The sequence below is a fragment of the Carcharhinus amblyrhynchos genome, chromosome 11 (assembly GCF_965287045.1).
Source record: "Carcharhinus amblyrhynchos chromosome 11, sCarAmb.v2.hapA, whole genome shotgun sequence".
Taxonomy (NCBI): domain Eukaryota; kingdom Metazoa; phylum Chordata; class Chondrichthyes; order Carcharhiniformes; family Carcharhinidae; genus Carcharhinus; species Carcharhinus amblyrhynchos.
The window spans coordinates 83,488,738-83,506,002 of NC_137334.1; the positions used below are offsets into that span (position 1 = coordinate 83,488,738).

The following is a 17,265-nucleotide window of genomic DNA, read 5'->3' on the forward strand; positions in this document are numbered from 1 at the left end:
TTGGGGCGGGGGCTTTGACCTTGACAGCATTTCCTTTCGAAAGGTACGGACCTGATGGTCTGAATGGTCTCTTCTGCACTGTAGGGATTCTATGATTCTAAGTAACCTCTTACTCTTTTAAACTCTAGCGAATACAAACCTAATCTCTCCAACCTTTCCTTATAAGAGAACCCGCCCGTTCCTGGGATTAGTCGAGTGCACATCCCTGCGAGGACATTTGTCTCTGTCCTCCGAAGTTGAAACCCATCCATCTTGTACAGGTCCCACTTGCCCAGAACCAGTCCCAGTCCCTCAGAAACTAGGCTGATGTTAGAGTGCTGTGTGCAGTTTTAAATGTCTGAGTCTGGAAAGGGCAGCAGGGCCACATCAGGCACTCAGCAGCGATTTATCTCGATAATGATAGAGATGGGAATTAATGCCTAATGAGGTACTTGAGATACGGGGATTATTTCCACTGAAGCAAAGCAAACTAAGAGAACATTCAATGAATACTTTGTACAATTGTGATTAGGGAAAGATTATTTCTGCTGGTTGGGGGGGTGTGGAGGGGGATGGTGGTGGTTGGGGGGGTGGTCATCAATTTAAAATTGTCGCTGAGAAGGAAGGCTAAAAAGATTTTCTTATGCAAGGACTTGTCAATGTCAAAGGCTTGTGTGGCAAACCTTGCAACAGGGAGTTGTACATTCCCTATTCCCCTCCGCTCACAATGCACTTTGGGGAGGTTGGGAAGGTGATGGCCTAGTAGTATTACTGCTAGACTATTAACCCAGAAACTCAACTAGTGTTCCACGGACCCTGGTTCCAACCCTGATATCAGTGCGTCACTTAAGGGTTACTGAATCAAGGCAAGCAGAGAGAACTGAGAAAAGAGATCGGCCGTGATCATGGGAGAAGGGGCTCAAGGAGTTGAACATGGGGAAGCATGAGCTTATCCATCTCAAATCTAAATAGAAATCACCTAATAAATTTTCCCCCACAAGGGATTATCAACAAAAATGAGAGCGTGCAGCATTAAAACTTATGGCATTGAGGGCAAGACTTGGTTTGGAGATAGGTGACAGAGAGCAAGCATGAAAAGCTTGTGGGATGTGAGAAGTAATGCTTCCCTAGGATTTGAACCAGCGCCTCAGATTTCTACATTAAATATCAGTGACGTAGATGCAGAAATAGAAAGCTGTAAATCCAAGTTTTCCAATGTCACTAAGTTAACTGGTTTTGTCAGTAAGAGCAGACAGCAGTAAGGGAATGTAGACGGACTGATTGAGGGGCCATATTTGGACAGCATAAGGTTATCTACTTGTGACCTCAGAAAGACAAATGAGAATGCATTCTTATCGATGAGAGACACAATGACGAGTGGAGATGGTGGGTGTCATGTTGGTGCTGTCTGTCTCTTTAAGACTGCATGGCAGAAGAGGGTCACCTGGCTTGAGGGACCAATGGGAACAGAGAGCGAGTGATCACCCTTGTGAGGTGAGGTCTTCTCTCATGCAGAATCATTGAGCAGCTACATTGTCAGCATGAAAGAACTGGGGCTCTACCTCAAGGCAACCATTGGCTGCAATCCCCTGTATCCAATTTATCAATAAGGAAATACCTTTTGTTCCTAGCATTAGTGTTTTGACATTGGCGAGGGGAGCCAGGCTATTACAATAGTTATAGTGATAATGTCACTGGACTAATGCCAATGGGTCTATGCTACTGCTCTGAGCACACAGGTTCAATCCCACTATGGGAGCCTATGGAAGTTAAACTAAACTAATACATGGTTGTAAATATATCTGGAATTGAAAGCTAGTGCCAGCAATGGTGACAATCAAGACTGCTGTAGAAACCCATCTGGTTCACTAATGCTTTGAAAAAAGTGCCCACCATCCTTACTTGGTCTGACCCACACATGGCTCCAGATCTGTGCTACCATGACCTGCTCTATACAGCCCTCTGAAATGGTTTCAAAAGCCATTTTTACTTGCCAGTAAAAGGAACAAAGTGATTTAGATGCCCATGTTTGCAATTACTAAAAGCGGGTACAAAAAAAAATCAAAAATTCTCATGGGATGTTGGCCTTCATCACGAAGGGATTGGATTTGGAATTCAGGAGGTTATGCTTCAGTCATACGAAGTAAGACTGCAAAATTTGCGTTCAGTTTAGGACACCTCAGGAATGATATAGTGCCCTTGTAAGGAGGACAATGCAAATTTACCACTATGATAGCAGGGCTTAAGGGTGAAATTATGAGCACATGTTGCATAAATTTGGTTTGCATTCCACTGAGTTTAGAAAATTAAGAATATTGCGGTAACTGATTATTACAAAGGAAGAGATGTGGCCATTATAACTAGTCACAGGGACTAGGAAGGGGGGATTTCAGCCAGAGCTCCTGGTCTGTATGGTAACTGAATTCTTGCGGAGCTGAGATGTGTGAAAATCTGGGAGAAGGATTGTTTAGTGCTCTTCTTGTTTTCAAGCCCATTCACCTCTGCTTACAATGCACTTTGGGGAGGTTGGGGAGACGGTGGTATCACTGTTAGACTATTAATCCAGAAATTTAGCTAACGTTCTAAGGACCCGATTCAAAACTCGCCATGACGGATGGTGGAGTTTGAATTCAATATAAAAATATCTCGAATCTACTGATGACTACAATTGTCAGAAAAAAACATCTGGTTTACTAACGTCCTTTAGGGAAGGAAATCTGCTGTGCTTACATTATCTAGCCTACATGTGTCTCTAGAGACACAGCAATGTGGTTGACTCTCAATTGCCCTTGGGCAACTGGGTATGGGCAATAAATATTGGCCAGCCAGCACGTGTCCCACGAATGAATAAAACAAAACTTGCGAACCCTACTTGCTAGGTTACTTCAAATGTGGCACGGTAGCACTGTGGTGGGGCAGCATGGTAGCACAATGGTTAGCACTGCTGCTTCACAGCTCCAGAAACCTGGATTCGATTCCAGGCTTGGGTCGCTGTCTGGTGGAGTTTGCACATTCTCTTCATGTCTGCGTGGGCTTCCTCCCACAGTCCAAAGATGAGCAGGTTAGGTTGATTGGCTGTGCTAAAAAATTGCCCCTTAGTGTCCTGAGATGCGTAGGTTAGAGGGATTAGCAGGAAAATATGCAGGGATATGGGAGCAGGGTCTGGGTGGGATTGTGGTCGGTACAGACTTGATTGGGCCAAATGGACTCTCTCTGCACTGTAGGGTTTCTATGAAATCTAACAGTAAATAGTTTGATGAGGGACTAGGAGATTAGCAATGGCTGTGGAATTACTTCCTGAAATGAGTTAACAACTTGAGAAGCAGAGGACAGAAAACAGGGTACGAGGCATTAAATCTGCAATATGATCCATGTTCAGGATTGCTATATCCCTGCAACAACAATCACTCTGAACAAATGGGCCACTTAATTCTTCCATTTCAGGGAAAGGCCAGATAGGTTAATTATTCCAGTCGCTTGGAATAGAGTTGAACTGTCTTTGTATTGTTCCCTGATTTCTAGTGGTTTGTTATTATTTTGTTGTAATGTCTCTGTTATTTTGTCAATATTTTTCATTAAAGTCAGATCACTGTCTTGTATAACCTTTTGATAAAACAACATTTTAAAACAGAAATCAATGACTGTGTTTTTTTTTCCCTCTCCCAAAGTAAATGATACTGTTACTCTCACTCAAGGGTTTAGATCTGTGATCAATAAAACTTTAGCATCTGCCAACAAGTAGTATATTGGTATAAAGCAGCTTCACTAATGGAAATGCTGCTAAGCAGCAAAGACTCAACAGTACGGAGGGCAAGCAGGCAGGATGGATGCTAATCCTGCAGTCCTGCAGTGGGCGACATGGTGGCACGGTGGTTAGCATTGCTGTCTCAAAGCGCCAGGGACCCAAGTTCGATTCCTGGTTTGGTTCACTGCCTGTGTGGAGTTTGTACATTCTCCTCGTGTCAGTGTGAGTTTCCTTTGGATGCACCAGTTTCCTCCCATAGTCTGAAAAATGTGCTGGTTAGATGCACTGACCTAAACAGGTGCCGGAGTGTGGCAACTAGAGGAATTTCACAGTTATTTCAGTGTTAATATAAGCCTTAGACTTGTGAGTAATAAATAAACTTTTTAAAAAAACTATTACTTCACACGTTACATATTTTGCATGGAAATCGTGGGCTATTAATGTAATGACTCAATAAACTTACATTTCTGCAATGCCTTCAGTGAAACATCTCAAAGCAGTTCATCAGAGTATTAGCAAACAAAATTTAACATCAAAGGACTATTAGGGCAAAAGGAGGCAGGTTCTAACAAGCATACAAATGTAGGAGCAGGAGTAGGCCACTTGGCTCCTTGAGCCCGCTTCATCATTTAACAAGATCATGGCTGACCTGCTTGTAACTTCAATCCCACCTTCCTACCTAACCTCAATAACCTCATTAATCAAGATCCCATCTAGCTCTGCCTTAAAAATATTCAAAACTTCTGCTTCCATTGTCTTTTGAGGAAGGAGAGTTCCAAAGAGTCACAAACCTTTGAGAGAAAAGAAAATCTCCTCATCTCCGTCTTAAATGAATGAATTTTTCTTTTTATTTCATGAGCCCTAGGGGAGGAAATGGCAATAGAGAAGGAGAAAGGTTTAGGGAGAGAATTCCAGATCTCGGGACCCTGGCAGCTGGAGGCATGGCTGCCAAAGCTGGAATGGGGATACACAAGAGGCCAAAATTAGAGGAGTGCAGAGATCTTGCAGGACTATGTGCCTGGAAAAGGTTACAGAGATAGAGAGAGCCAAGGTAGTGAGGGATTTGGGAGCTTTTATGATCCTTGACCACACCCTGGGACATCAGGGGTAGATCGAGTCAGGGACCAGTAATCTTGTTTAAAGTGGTTAAAAGTTGAAATTAAAGACACCTGCTTTCAGAATAAAGCCACAATATTTCATGGGTTTTGAACCAAAGAAACAAAATTTATTATGCAAGTTTAAAAAGATAAAACAGTTAACAAAATGTATCTTATACACTAAGTAGCAGAGGATACATGTGAATTAACAGACAAACTGCGGTTAAACACAGCGTGCTAGAGTAAATGACAGGTAAAATAAATGCTTTCTCAAAAACCCATCCAGACATTAGTAGTCATAGAATCTACAGTGCAAAAGGAGGCCATTTGGCCCATCACACCTGCACCGACAACAATCCCACATAGTTCCCCTTCCAATCCTCCTGACATTAAGTGGCAATTTAGCATGGCCCATCCACCTAACCCACATATATTTGGAGTATGGGAGGAAACCCATGCAGACACAAGGAGAATGTGCAAACTCCACATAGTCAACTGACGCCAGAATTGAACCGGGTCCCTGGGACTGCGAGGCAGCAATGCTAACCGCTGCGCCACAGTACCATTATAAGTTACACAATCTCTTTTAACTCTGTCGTCTCCAACAGAGATTACAGTTTTATACTTTTAAAGATCCAGCTTCAAAGCCCCCTCAAAGCCACTCCGACTTGGACTGCCTTAAGTACTGCTCCCTTCCCAGGGTTTCCACCTCATTTTTCAAGACTTCATTCCCTTGCTTCCTGAGTCTGCAATCTAGTCTTTTAACATTGGTGTAATTTCAGCTTTCCAGGGCTTCTTCCAAGAGCTCGCTAACTGGTGCTCATGAACACAGCTTTCACAGTAGCAACCCCGCTGTGTGAAACTGGCCATCTTCTTTTTCGGCTGCTCCCAACTAACTTTGAATGAGTAAAATTAACAGACCCTTGAGTGGCTCTTCACTGACCCTTGAACTGATCTGGATGGCCTATTAAGATGCTGGAAGAGGGTACCCCCTTGATTCTCAGGAGGGACCACTGTAACACCATTGGAACATTCCGTCTCGTGAATGTTGTAAAGCCCTTAGACTACAAACTAACATTGTACACCAAGACAGAATGAATTTAATTCATTAAAAAGTGAGGATGAGAATTTGAGAAATATTTTGAAACACATTGGAGTGATCTTCCCAAAAAAATTCTCAGTGCCAAATGAGCATGAAAACAGAAGAGAATCACATTTTTTGGGGGGCAAATTAAAATGAAATCTTACCTCACCCTGTCAAAAAAGTGAAGCAGGATCTGTCTTCTGCCAGCAAGGGAGGGGGAGGGGCCTAAGCTCACCGAAAGCCAGCAGATAGCAGCGGAGGGCACTTTTGCGCATGTTCGGATCTCTGTGTTCTGCCAACAGAACGCAGAGCTGGCCTTTGTGGCTGCTTTCACCCCTCACTCTACCCCACACTCCTTCCAACTATTGGGGGACTCCATGCTTGATCCTGCCCCTCTCCGGCCTGGACTGATTACTCCCCCCGCACCTTTACGGGCCAATTTCTCCCCCCTCCCCTGCTACTGTGGGATTCTGTGGCTGAAACCCCCGCCTGAAATTTAATGGGTGGGGTAGGAATGGGGGGGAGGTGTTATTGGCAATCCGTCACTCCTGGGCTTATTGAAGCCCTTAAGTGGCCACTTAAACTCAGGTTTAATTAAGTATAAATATTGAGAGAACAGGGTCAAGCTAATGAAGTAAAAGGAGATATCCAGATAGAAAGAGAAAGAAGGTGGATGAGTTAAATGGAAATATATAGCATGAAAGAAGAAAACCAATTATTTATTACTGCTTGTCAAATGGTAAATCACTCTTGAATATTAGTTAGATATGTTTTTGTTGTGATTACAGTAAAACGAGGCATACAGTTCAACGTGTTAATATTCAGGTATTGTTCATATTGGTTTCATCATATTGTATCTGGAAAGTTATGTACATGTTGCTATGACCCAGGCCAGAAACTCCAAGATGTTTTATGAAGTTAGCCTGGACCCTAAGTTGTTACATTTGATTTTGGCAATGGTGAGCATAAGATGTTTCACTCCAGGTATGATTCAAGTGAGCCACTAGGAAGCTTTTGTTATACATTGTTTATTTAAGAACACAGTTAGTGATGGCAGAGTGGTTAGCACTGCTGCCTCATAGTGCCTGGGACACAGGTTCAATTCCTGGCTTGGGTCAATGTCTGTATGGAGTTTGCACATTTTCCCCGTGTTTGCGTAGATTTCCTCTGGGTGCTCCAGCTTCCTTCCACACTCCGAAAGACATGTTGGCTAGGTGCATTGGCCATGCTAAATTCTGCCTCAGTGTACCCGAATAGGTGCCGGAGTGTAGCGACTAGGGGATTTTTGCAGTAACTTCATTGCAGTGTTAATGTAAGCCTACTTGTGACAATACTTAATAAGCATAACTTTTACCAATTACAAGAAACAACTATTATATATATAAACCCTAACAGTCAGATAACCATGCTGTTCCAAGTCAAGCAACACCCCATGAACATGTATCCTTTCCGAAACTTGGCACAAAAAATCTAGTATGCTCACATGTTGCTGGATTTTGCAGCTTTTTGCAGCTTTTTAGCATCTGCTATGAATTGGTCCTTTAAAATGTTGGATTAAAACTAAAGCCTTCCAGTCCTGGGATTTTAACAGGTCTCTGGGGAGAGAGATAGAAAGATATAGACACTGCTTGACTCCACCACCCCCTAGCTAGCAACTCTCAGACAGCAGAATTTCCAACTTCAGGCAGAGGGAACAAGAAACAATGCTTTATGTCTCAAGTCCATGCAGCTTCTGTGAAAAATGAAACTAAAACCTTGGCCTTTACTTTGAAAGAAAAATTGTCCCCTAGGCATCAGCTGACGTGTCAATCACCCCCAAATCAAGCCCCAGTCAGCATTCCCAAGGGATCATTAAAACCCCAGGACACTGCATTAGCCCAGATTCAAATAAACATGTTGTCCATTATATTGCTTCAGTAACAGTTAGAGGTCATCACCTCCAGACAGTTCGGCAACATTAAAACACTAGGGCCTGTTTAAAAAACCTACAAGGAAACATGATTAAAATTCATTTCTTAAAGGCACAAAATCATCACATAGAAACCAGAAGCAGGAGTAAGCCATTTGGTCCTTCCAACTTGCTCCACTATTCATTTTATTTATGGCTGATCATCAAATTCAATATCCTGATACCCTTTCCTCCCATATCCCTCGACCCCTTGAATCCCAAGAGCTGTATCTAATTTATTCTTGAAATCACACAACATTTTGACCTCAACTACATTCTATGGTGGTGAATTTCACACATTCACCACCCTTTGGGTGAAGATATTTCCCATCACCTCAGTTCTGAAAGGCTTACCCCTTATCCTTAAACTATGATCCCTAGTTCTGGCCTCCCCCACCAATAGGAGCATTCTTTCTGAATCTACCCAATCTAACCCCGTTAGAATTTTATAAGTTTCTATGAGATCCCCTCTTACTCTTCTGAAAATATAATCCTGACAATATACCATTGTGTGTTTCAATGTATAATTTGTTTTTTTGAAGTGGGTAAGGAGTGGAATATATTATGGACCTACCCTCTTTACTTCCCTCTCTGCTTTGTGAGGAGGTTTAAGTGAATTTAGTTCAACAATGGCTGCCTACTTTGTAAGTCCACATTTTTCAGTGCAATACACAAGCCTCAGTTTTTAAACTATTACATCTCGTTATACATCAAGGAAATTTGGCATGCCAGCTACGACTCTCACCAAGTTTTACAGATGCATCATAGAAAGCATTCTTTCTGGTTGTGTCACAGCTTGGTATGGCTCCTACTCTGTCCAAGGCCCACAAGAATCTACAAAAGTTCGTGAATGTAGCCCATCATGCAAACCAGCCTCCCATCCATTGGCTCTGTCTACACTTCCCGCTGCCTCGGGAAAGCAGCCAGCATAATTAAGGACCCCATGCACCCCGGACATTCTCTCTTCCACTTCTTCCATCAGGAAAAGGATTAGTCTGAGGTCACAAACCAACTGACTCAAAAACAGCTTTTTCCCTGTTGCTGTCAGACCTTTGAATGGACCTACCTTGCATTAAGTTGATCTTTCTGTACATCCTAGCTATGACTGTAACACTTCATTCTACATTCTCTCATTTCCTTCTCTATGAACGATATACTTTCTTTTTTCAGCGCACTAGAAACAGTACTTTTCCCTGTATGTTATGTTAATACATGTGGCAATAATAAATCAAATCAAAACATTGAATCAATGCTTCAGGAATAAAATGAAACATTGTTTAGTTTATTCAATGTTTTTTAATGTTGAGATATGATTTATTGATAAGAAAGGGACAAGAGAGGGATATAGGGTATTGAAACAGAATTTATTTTTATGTGATTTAATCCAGTGGTTCAATCTTAACATTTTAAGATATTCCTTCAATCATTCATATAAACCCACTGTGTAAATGTTCAATGTTATCAATCTTGGCAATAAATGATTTTCACCAAAGTAATGTTGTCTTAATTTTACACAAACGATGTCTGGGATGGAAAAGATAATGTAAATGTCACTGGTTCAGTTAACTCCTGACAATATCAGTGAAAATGTATGAAGAACGATAGTGCAAAATAAATTAGCCCATGATATCCAGAAACATCTAATCAGAATTTCAGAATCATCTCATCAGAAAATATCAGGCATATTTTGTCTCCAGTTAATTTTTTTTTATTGATGCTGATCAAAATAGGAAATAACAAAGCCAGAGGCAATGGGATACTTTCCCATATTGCTCATCCAGTGTCAAGAGGAATATTCGAGCAGGGGGTAAAATTCAATGTTTGACCAGGACATGGAATCATGGAAACTTCGAAAGAAAAGCATAATTCAGAATAACATTGTCAAATTCATACCTTGAGTTGTCTATAATGTCATTAACCTCCTTCAAATAGAATTTTTATTTGACTATATCAGACTCTCCTGAAAATTTTGGGCTGAGACATATTGCTTTAATCTGAAGGTGTGAATCTGAAAGTTAAATTGAGATTGTGTCTGCCTAATCATGTGTTGTTCACCTGGATTCTCAGGAAGCACAAGAGTTCTTCGGTCAGATTTATTACAGCAAGTGTTTCTTTAACTCCTAGCATTTTCTAAAAGTAGCTTTGCTTCAAATCATTTATTTTAAAACAAGAGGATAAATTTACTCAGGGCAGGGCATTTTTTAAATGTTGATACCTGAGCAGTAATCATAGAATCATAGAATGCTACAGTGCAGAGGGAGGCCATTTGGCCCATCAAGTCTGCAATGACCACATTCCCACCCAGACCCTATCCTCATAACCCCTCATATTTACCTTGCTAATCCTCCTGACACTAGGATCAACTTAGCACAGCCAATCAACCTAACCCGCACATCTTTGCACTGTGGGAGAAAACTGGAGCGCCTGGAGGAAAGCTACGCAGACATGGGCAGAGTGTGCAAACTCTACACAGACAGTGACCCGAGACAGCAGTGCTCACAACTGTGTCACAGTGCTGCCTTTATGCTAATCTCTCTTGGAGGTCACTGACCTGTTGTAGAACCTATTTTCATTGCATGGATATCAAGATTGGAATAGATTAATCAAAGGAGAAGTGTTATGGGGTTATGATGGAAGTGCAAGATATCAGGTATTAAGAGGGATGGTGGATAGAAAGGCAAATAGAAGGGCAAAGTGATGGGAGCAATTGGGGGGAGGAGGAGAACCACTGCATTATTTTTGTTTATCATTACAAATGAGTGGGCATGGGAAAATATCTTTCAAATATTTCACTGTGCCACCATGCCACCCAAATATCTTGGGCGGCACGGTGACACAGTGGTTAGTGCTGCTGCCTCACAACGCCAGGGATCTGGGTTCAATTCTGGCCTCAGGTGACTGTGTGGAGTTTGCACGTTCTTCCCATGTCTGTGGGTTTCCTCTGGGTGCTCCTGTTTCCTCCCACAGTCCAAAGATGTGCGGGTTAGGTTGATTAGCCTTGCTGATTGCCCCTTAATGTCAGAGGGACTCGCTGGGTAAATACAGGGGATTACAGGGATAGAGCTGGGATTGTTGTTAGTGCAGGCTCAATGGGCCAAATGACCTTCTTCTGCACTGTATGGATTCTATGATTCTAAATGCATTTTGGAGATATTCCATTTTTCATTTACATGCCTGAAGTAATATTGCAGAGAGGGACATAATTCTGCTCTGACTCTGTCAGCCCCAGGAGATTGAATTCCTTCTCTGGAAAGGATGGGAACTGCTGCAGTTGACGTTATTCCGACTAAGGGTAGTAGCAGAGGTCAATGTTGGAAATCCAGTTCCATGTTTGCACCACAGTTAACTCATCCTCTTCTTACTTGACTCACCCTTTCTCCGACTAACAACAGCACTAAAAAAACCTGAGATTGACAAGGTGGGGTGCCACAGGGCTTGACCGGGCGTCCCAACATTTCACAATCTATTTGAATGACTTGGATGCAGGGATAGAAGTTATTATAGCCAAATTTGCAGATGACACTAAAATAGGTGGGATAGTAAGGGTGGGATTTCCTTTCTATGCACATCTCAAGGATGGAAATTCCCATCCGAAGTCAATGAACGTTTCCATGGTCCTGTCCTATCCACTACGATTCCCGTGGCAGGCGATACAGGGAAAATTCCACCTTAAGTTGCGATAAAGAAATTTGCAAATGGATATCGATTGGTTAGGCGAGTGAGCCAAACTTTGGCAGATGGAGTTTAAGGTGGATAAGTGTGAGGTTATCCATTTTGGCCAGGAAAGGTAGAAAGGTAAATTATTACCTAAACGCAGAGAAACTTCAGAGTGCTTCAGTGCAGGTGGATTTGTGTGTCCTTGTGCATGAATCGCAAAGAACTGGTGTGTAGCTGCAGCAGGTAATAGAGAAGGCATATGGAGTTTTGGCACTTATTGCTATTCTATTAAGATTAGCTCTCTGCAATCATGCAGTGTGTTTCACGCTACTCCCTCAGTGAGGGGCCCAGGAAGATCAGAACTCGGAAATTCGCCTGCATGGATCACGCTCTCCGGATTCTCGCAGACAGAGAGTGCGGGCTCAAAATCATCCACATAGAAATTGCAATTTTACTGTTTAGCACGCAGACATGGTGAGAGAAGAAAAAATAATAATTTTCATGTATTGAAGTGTGTTGAAAGAGGACCTATCCACAGACGGCATACAAATTGCTGTGATAAAATAGCGTAGATAGACAGTCCCTATTGATTTCTTTAAGGAAAAGAGAATCAGTCAGCTGAATAACATCAATTGTTGCTGGGTTTTCTTTACATCTTCATTGAGTCACCAACTCCATGAATTTATCTCCTCAGATTAATTATCCACTTTTTTTTTTGTTCATGCTGAGAGTGATTAGTGGTTTTGTCAAACATTGCATTTTTTCTCCCCTTTTTTTGTTTAATGATTCTATAATGTTATTATGCTGCACACCTTCTTCAGCCAGGATTGCAGCTAATCAGATTTTGTCTTGTGTGCTCTCTTTGCCTGCATTGTCACATATCAAACCATTCGTTCTCTGAAGACCTGAAACAGGGAGATTAGGCGGACAGAAGGTCATTGCCGACTTGGCGATGACTCACAGAACCTTCCATTTGATTTTTTTGGGATCTGAATGGCTGTCAGTGAGAGGAGACATACATCTCCTTTCCCCAAATGGATTTAACTCTGGGCTTCAAAGGTGAAGGACAGTTACTGAGATTAAAAGCTCAGCCGGCATTACATTTGAAGCTATCAAAGTTATTCCATAGTATGTAAGTGCTTTTAACGAAGAAAATAATATACTCGCACCCACACAGTACTTTGTGTGGCCACAAAATGTCTCAAAAATACTCCAGGATTAATCAAGCACTTTTCAACTGTAATCACTGCTGTCTTCATCTTCTCAGACAGCTCCTCAGGATTGAGGATGCCTTGCTTTCTTTGGGTGGCATGGTGGCATAGTGGTTAGTACTGCTGCCTCACAGCACCAGGGACCTGGGTTCAATTCCGATGTTGGATGTGTGGAGTTTGCACGTTCTCCCCGTATCCGAATGGCTTTCCTCCGGGTGCTCCACTTCCCTCCCATAGTCCAAAGATGTGCGGGTTAGGTTGATTGGCCATGCTAAATTGATCCTAGTGTCAGGGAGATTAGCAGAATAAATATGTGGGGGATTGGAATAGGACTTGGGTGGGATTGTGGTCGGTAACAGACTTGATGGGCTGAATGGCCTCCTTCTGTGCTGTAGGGATTCTATGATTCTGCACTAAAACTGAGTTCTCAGATAACAGAGGAGGCTAGTGCGTGACCTTCAGTCTCTGTAACATGTTGGGCAGATAGGGGTTGGAGGAGCGGATAGGTTGTGTGCCCGGGTTGCTACACCTCCTTTGAAGCTTGGCTTCAGCTTGCTCTCAATGATGAAACTCCGCAGCTCCCTCCCCCGAGGCCCTTGCGCCACTCCCGGTGGTCTAGGGCCAGGGGCCCCCAGGTGTCAGTGTGGGCTTCATGTCATTGTCGACTTGGCAATTTTTTAGGATTTGAATAACTGTCAGTGAGAAGAAACATTCATCTCCTTTCCCCAAATGGATTTAGCTCTGACTGTTCTACATAAGGCCACATACAGGCTGTAAACAATTTGCATGCAACATGATCACACAAACAGAAGTGAGGACCAAAATTTTCTGGCCATTCACATCCCGCCACTACTGCAAGCGAGGACGGGGAATAAGACCAGAAGACATTAAGATATAGGAGCCATTCGGCCCATTGAATTTTCTCTGCTATTCAATCATGGCTGATATGATTCTCATCCCCATTTTTCTGCCTTCTCCCTGTAACCCTTGATCACCTTATTGATTAAGAACCTATCTCTCTCTGTCTTAAAGACACTCAACCACACTGCTGTAATTCTGAAGTCACATGTAGGCCAGACAACCACAAGCTTTCTTCCTTAAAGGGCATTAAGGCAGCTTGGTGACACAGTGGTTGGCACTGCTGCCTCACAGTGCCAGGGATACAGGATCGATTCTCAGCTTGGGTCACTGTCTTTGTGGAGGTTGTACATTTTCCCCGTGCCGGCATGGGATTTCTCCAGGTGCTCCAGTTTCCTCCCACAATCTGAAAGACGCACCGGTTAGGTACATTGACCTGAACAGGCGCCGGAGTGTGGTGACTTGGGGAATTTCACAGTAACTTCATTGCAGTGTTAATTTAAGCCTTACTTGTGACGAATAAATAAACTTAGTCCAACCAGATTTTTAAAAAATGATCATTAGTCACCATCACTGAGACTAAGTGTCAATTTGAGATTTTATGACTGAAATTTCACCACCTACCATGAAGAAGCTTGACAGCATCACTTACCTTCAAGCTCCCTTTCCTCCTCTCCCCTTCCCCGACTCCTCGGCTCTGCCCAGTCATCACAAAGTTTTGCCACATTAGGCCAGGACTTCTCAGTGTGGAAGATAGACAGGCATCACATTATAGAAGGAATGGAAGGCGTTATAAAGATTATTTTTGTATTATATGGTGCTGTCTAAGAAATTGTTTTCTTCACCGATCTAGAATAACCATCAATGAGAACCCATGCACCCAGAGTATTCATCTGGGCCTCTGAATTGCTAATCCAAGTGCATCAACACTTACCGCCATTTCCCTTCCATATCTGAGACTTAATACTCAACTCAGCATGGATTTTATCTGAGAATAGTATGACTGAAAAGCTTCAGCTAAGATTCCCCTTAATCACATAAAGTAACCGATGCAAAGATGTGGACTGGATTGTCCATTCTAAAATTGTCCCTTCGTGTCAAGGAACGTGTAGGTTAGGTGGTACAGAGTGTGGTGATGGGGGCTGGGGGGAGGAGGGGTGGGCGTGCAATGTGGGGGGGGAGGGATGGGAGCAGTGGGGGGAGGTGGGGAGGGAGGCTGGTGGGATGCCCTTTCAGAAAGTTGGTGCAGACTTGATGGACTGTATCACCTCCTTTGCACTGTAAGGATTCTATGGTTTATATTCTATGGTTTCTAACTCTGAGAGGATAACTAGGAACCCAGCCTTTCTTCCTCCTTTAAGCTTGGCTCACTCTGTATTTGGAGTCTGCACATTTTCCCTCTGTCTGCATGGGTTTCCGCCAGGTTTCCTTCCATAGTCCAAAAGACGTGCTGGTTTGGTGCACTGATGGTGCTAAATTCTCCCACAGGCGCCGGAGTGAGGCGACAAGGGGATTTTCACAATAACTTCATTGCAGTGTTAATGTAAGCCTACCGGTTATACTAATAAATAAACTCTAACTTGAAAACTTTAACATTCTGCTAGGTTACCTGTTCATTACTGTGTAATTTAATGTCTTACTGGCAATGGCTTGAAGAGTTTTGATAAACCTTTATTGAAAGCTGATGGAAGATAATTCCACATCTCATTGTTCAAGGAGCTCTTATATTTTTAATTACTTTATTGTGTGACTTGAATGTTCGTGACCCAATTAAAGATTAAGATACATCCAAGTCAATTTTCTAAAAGAGAGCGATTCATACTCCACAGCTTCAGAGGGACAAATCTACAGAAAAAAAAACTGCATTCAATGTTGGTATGAAAGTCCCATAATAACAGTGACTGAAATCAATTATTTTGAAAAGGAAATGATATTTTCCCCCAAAATTGCAAGCATGCAATGCTGACTCATTTGGATTCTTTCAGTATTTTTTTCCATTAATGCTGACAGTTATTAAGGACTTATGTGCACAGACCTACTCTCACACCAAGAAAGAAATAGTATTTTGAAAGTTCAAATCAAATGAATATATATTGCTTTCCACAATGGAAACTCATTGATTGTAATTCTAGATCGCTGAAGAAAACAATTTCTTAGACAGCACCACATAATACAAAAAAAATCTTTATAATGCTTTCCATTCCTTCTATAATGTGATGCCTGTCTATCTTCCACACTGAGAAGTCCTGGTTTAATGTGGCAAAACATTCTGATGACCGGGCAGAGCCAAGGAGTCGGGGACGGGGAGGGAAGGAAAGGGAGCTTGAAGATAAGTGATGCTGTGAGGTGTTGGAGGATGCTGTCAAGCTTCTTCATATTGTTTGAAGCCAGACTCATCCAGGCAAGTGGAGAGTATTCCATCACACTCCTGACTTGTGCCTGGTAGATAGTGGATCATTTTTGGGGGAGTTAGCAGATGACTTACACTTCTCGGAATTCCCAGCCTCTGACCTCCTGTTGCAGCCATTGTATTTAAAGGGCTGGCCCATTTAGGATGGTGTAATAACATCAATCAGACCATTGAGGTTGGTCTACCGGAATATGAATTCCCTGATTAAAGATCCGCAGGGACTGGGGTGCATTATTGACACCTTTAATCACATTTTAATTTGATGTTTTAAGTTTATTTTCCACTTTGTCTTTTGTTTCGGACAGTTTCCCTCTTTTTGGGAGCTGCCCCTTTTGAGTTGTCCCAAAGTTAATTTAATTTTGTTTATTTGGTTGGGCACCAAAAGATGTCCCTGATCCAATTGAAGAGCCAATCAGGGGGTCTTTGCCTTGTACTTAACCAGGAGTGTCAGTTCCTCTGACACCCCCGGAGATAGTGTACTAACTGCCAGCACTCTGTATGCGCTTCTGTTAGACTAATCCCTTGGGGAAGGGAAGGACCCTGGACATAGTTTCCTCTGGACGGTTGCCCCCCCCCTCCTCTCAACTCCCGGCTGGGGAAAAACCCGGGAAACAATGCCCTGGAGGATTGCAGATAATCTACAATGTTTATTTCCAGCATAACAGAGCTGCTTGTTACATTGTGTGAATTCTATTTTTTGGTTTACAATCTATCCTTGTGGATTGCCTGGCGTAAAGGATAAAGTAACCCCCGGATAATCAGGCAGGCAAAAATCCGGGAGGTGGGAACATCCAGAAGATGAAATCCTGGAGGTTGCAGACGACTCACAATGGTTATTGTATTGTAATGGAGATATTTGTTGTTATACTGTGGTGTGATCTCCAGAAGGTCACTCTCAGAATGTGTAGTCCCGAGAGCTGAACCCTCAGGAGGGAGAAATATAGAGGCCCTGGAAAGTCAAAGGGAACCTACAATGAACACTTTCTTAGTGCACGGTAGTAGTTGTTTGTTATTGGCTAATGGATGGGGTTAGCCATCGGTACAGTTTACATAAGAAGTCACTGACTTATTGTTGTTGTGAGTTGTCTGCAGCTTGGAAGGTGGGTTGTGGACAACTTGCAAAGCATACCAGCCATCCGTTATGGTGCTTTGTTGTTTGTATCATTGTATTTAAATGACAAGTTTGTAACTGATGCTGTTGAGCGTTAGCTTTATAATCTGTAATTGAGATGGCATTTTTTGAATAGTGTAACGCACTTTTGTATTTGTATAACTG

At 42.5% G+C, this 17,265-nt stretch overlaps 1 protein-coding gene across 1 annotated transcript in view; it reads left to right on the plus strand.

Annotated features, from left to right (window-relative positions):
- The window catches only part of LOC145350299 (contactin-associated protein-like 5), a 644,548-nt gene that overhangs the window by 223,845 nt on the left and 403,438 nt on the right, over positions 1–17,265 (plus strand). The window lies entirely within an intron of this gene.